Source organism: Heloderma suspectum, chromosome 2 (assembly GCF_057233095.1).
Source record: "Heloderma suspectum isolate Gila_16-S chromosome 2, 16-S_ref, whole genome shotgun sequence".
In the NCBI taxonomy this organism is placed as follows: Eukaryota; Metazoa; Chordata; class Lepidosauria; order Squamata; family Helodermatidae; genus Heloderma; species Heloderma suspectum.
In genome coordinates this window covers 117,770,505-117,774,582 of record NC_139459.1, presented here as the reverse complement: position 1 = coordinate 117,774,582, position 4,078 = coordinate 117,770,505, and positions in this window count along the sequence as shown.

Genomic DNA, 4,078 nt, shown 5'->3' with positions numbered 1-4,078 from the left:
CAGCATATTTTAGTTTAAAGCTCCTACTGCCAGTAACGAAGCCTTAGGAGACCCGTTGCAACCTTTTACAATGAGAAAAGAACTGTGCAAAATGCAGGAAACCACCAAACAATCAGCAGTCAGGGGAAAGGAAGTGGGGCCTGGAGAAGGGGGCAAGACCATCTGGGAGCCCCAGAAGGCCAGATTGGGACTGCAGGCAAGCTGGATTTGCCCCCCGGGCCTGAGGTTCTGCACCTTCTTCACGTTAACTGGAACAACTGGATGAGGAGGACTCTCATTTGTGGCCCTTCTGTGCTGCAAAGTCTTTTTATTCCTAATCAACCCTTACAGCATTCCACCCCTTCTCCTCTTAATACATCCCCTCACTTTCTGTGATTCAATTCTAATGTGTTGTAAAAGAGAGAGAGAGAGAGAGCGATTCCATGGCACTTTTTATTATTTAAAATTAAAGCTGTGTTCTAGTCAACTAGAATATTGTACTAGGTTGAAAGAGTCCATAAAAGCACTGAAGGATTACAATCTACTGCGCTCTGAACTACCTGCAGGCCATGCCTTCCAAAAATGGAGCGCCGGATTTTGACATCAATATTCCTTTGAACTACGATGAAACCTCTACTGACAAGGAGTTTCACTGAGTGAATGGATGGAGCAGAGTTTATTTTGGCTGCACAGTCTTGTCTTGATTTCGGTGTTATAATATGTCAGGATATCAACACCACTAGACAGCTGTTAGAAAAGAAGCAGTGTGTTTTCTAGACTGGGCTTTGTACCTGTCTAGAAATCTGGATTCTCTCTCTGTCTCTGTCTCTCTCTCTCTATTTCTGCTTCTTTTTCTCCCTCACTAATTGCTTGAATATATCTTAGTACAGTATATTATTAACAGCTTGGGTAGCAGGAGGAGAAAAGATCACGGGGAAACCCCATTATTATGGCTTTTGTATTTAAGGTGTAGACTCTAGTCCAGTTCAGTTGTGCAGCTTTAATGCATAAGTAAGGACACAAAGTGGGAGGTGGGAGGTGGGTGTGCAGGGGGGCTGAGACCGTGCCTGTTGGCCATACCTCCAACATCCCTTCATCCTCCACTCTCACCTCTCTCTCTTTTCCCCTGACAGGTTCCTCATCTGTAACAACTACATGGCAGGCAGGCACAACATGTTCTTACCAATGCTCGCTGGGATTCCAGCTTTTGCCCCTGAAGGGACAGCATAAAAGGACGCCCTTACCATTGGGGCAGAGTGAGGTAACCACGTCAGGCAACAGATGCTGGGGAACAGCAGCAGCAGCCCCAACCTCCTGTCAGTCATCCTGAGCCCCCCGAACATTCTCCTCTGCTGGAGGACAGAGCGGTGTGTGCTATGTGACCTGTCCTGCACCCTGAAAGCCTTCTATCCCTCAGGTGCAGTGAAAAGCAGTATCCCATTATCAGTGGTGAAATTATCAACTGCCGGTCAAGGTTGCTTCTGTACACAGAATGAAGGTGCCATTTTGTATTTTGTCACAAGCAGCCAAACATCTTGGGCTGGCCCTGAGCCATGTCCCCCTTCAGACAGCCTATCTTCCAGCAACAGAAAGAGACCCTCCTCTCACCAGGGTCCCATGTTTGTCTTTATTATGCAGTGTCCCAACTGTGCATCTATCTATCTATCTATCTATCTATCTATCTATCTATCTATCTATCCCTGTAATAAAAATATCTCTGTAGCCAGACACCTTTACTTTGCTGGAAGCTCTTTGTGAGGTGATATAGGAGTCTACTCTTCTACCTCTGCATCAGTTTTAGGTGATTTCTCACTGATGAGTTGTAGTGATTTCCCGACCTACTAACAGGCTCAAGCTCCAGAGTAGCTATCACTCAATGTGTTTAAGTGCACAGCTACCATTAACTTTAAATGGGATATTACTCTCAGAATTACTTCTACAAATTAAATAACTCAGAGGCTTAGAGAAATCACCTATACAGATCACTTAGAATCCTTTGAAAGGCATTGTGGCTTGGAGCCTTTTAGTCTTCCTCAAAGTTACACTTTTCAAACCTGGCAAGTCATGTTGGAGGAAAATTGGCTCTAAAACGCACACATGCACACACATACACGGTATTAACTTTTGAGTGTTTTAGGTCATAAAACCCTTTATATGCTTAACTGGGATTCACTTAAGAAGATTTACTGAGGCTATGCTTTTTTAAAAAAGAAGGGGAAATGTTCTAAATTGATGTGTTGAACATTTATCATTTTGAAATTACTGAATTTTCAGGTGTAGGTTAAAGGGTTAGTGGTGTGTGTGTGTGTGTGTTTTGAAGTTCTCTAGGCATAATAATGTGGGTCAAATTGCATGGGATATGTTTAATATTTTCATTCTTTGAGACGGAAACTTACAACCCAATCCTATACATGTTTACTCAAAAGTAAGTCCCATTGAGTTCAATAGCCTATCATGTATATAACGTATATATAATGTAGCCTATCATATGTAGCTATATAACGTAGCCTATCATGGCTGGGTAAAAAAACAAAAACAAACCGCGTACGCAAATGGCGGTGGCTACAGCCGCCGCCATTTGCGTTCCTTATTTTTGGCTGTCTTAGTCTACGTAAATATTTACATAGAATATGATGGCGAAAATAAGGGGAACGTAAATAGCATAGCGGGAGCTATTTGCATCCCTTTTTGATTCGCCATTTTAGCCTACGTAAATATTTAAAATGGCGAAGGAATGCAAATGGCGGCCGCTGTAGCCGCCGCCATTTGTGTACGCGTTTTGTTGTTGTTGTTGCTGTTTTACCCAGAGCCCTCCATGGCCGGAAATCCGGCTGCGGACGGCTCTGGCCTGGGCCTGGCCGGCTGCTCCGCAGAGCCACCGCGGAGCACAGCTGGCCATCGAGGATTCCAGGGGGGATGAATGGAGTGCCTCACCACCCATTGAGGATTCCAGGGGGAGGGACGGAACGCCTCCCCCCCCACCATAAACATAATCAGCAGAAAGGTAAGTACATTTCGTAGATCCCTACTTACTCCCAAGTAAGTGTGCCGAGGTTGCAGACTTACAGGGTGATCTTATGTCTACCCAGAAGTAAGTCCCATGGAGTTCAATGCAGCTTACTTCCAAGTAAGTGTGCCCAGGATTGCAGACTTAAACCGTGGTATTATCTCTAATCAGAAGTAAGTCAGAGGTTTCCTGGGGGCTGCAAGAAAACAGTACAGCAGAAGTTGAGCTACGAAAACAAGACTCTCTCCCCCCCCCCTCCTTTGCACACATGCCGGGGAGGGAGGAAGGCATGCCCTCAGTTCAAACCACGTGTCTGCTGTGTAAAGGAGCCCTTCCTAATCCCTCAAAGAAACTGAAAGCAGGAAGCTCCGGAAAGGATGTGGGGTTTTGCAGGGGGGCTTCCTTAATGCAGAAACACCCTTAGTCCCATTAAACATGCAATGTTTCCTCTTTGGATGTATATTTGAACTGGAGACTGAGCTACAAATAAAGAAGTACCTGGATTAAATCAGAAGTGTGCCAAGAAGTAGGGATGGATGAATCTGTCAGTTTCAGGTTTTCTCAATTTTTCATTTTCCCAGTCTTATGTTCAGTTCATTTTGAACTTTGAGAATTTCTCCAGTCTTAAACTGGGTTCATCCCAAACTTTGAGAATTTTCTGTTAAAAATTGCATTAAAATGCATATGCATTCTTGTGCACATTTTCCCTAACACATGCATTTTTGTATGCATTTTTAAATTGGAGAACTCCACTGTAATATCTGGGGAAGCGTGAGTTTCAAAGGATAACTTAGATTTGATTCACATAGTGGTTTGAGAGTCCAGAATTAGGAAGGTCCATACTAAAATATGAACTGAACAAATCTCTCCTCCATTCCTAGCATGAATTTACTATATACCTTTATGCAACCTCCCCTCCCCTTCTCTCAGCCTCAGCCCCTGTCCCTCAAATCTGGAATATAGGGATCTCTATCTTACAGATTTTATGAACTTGAGCACTCTCCGGGAGAGAGCGGAGGACAGGAAGGCCTGGCATGCTATGGTCCATGGGGTCACGAAGAGTTGGACACGACTTAACGACTGAACCACAAC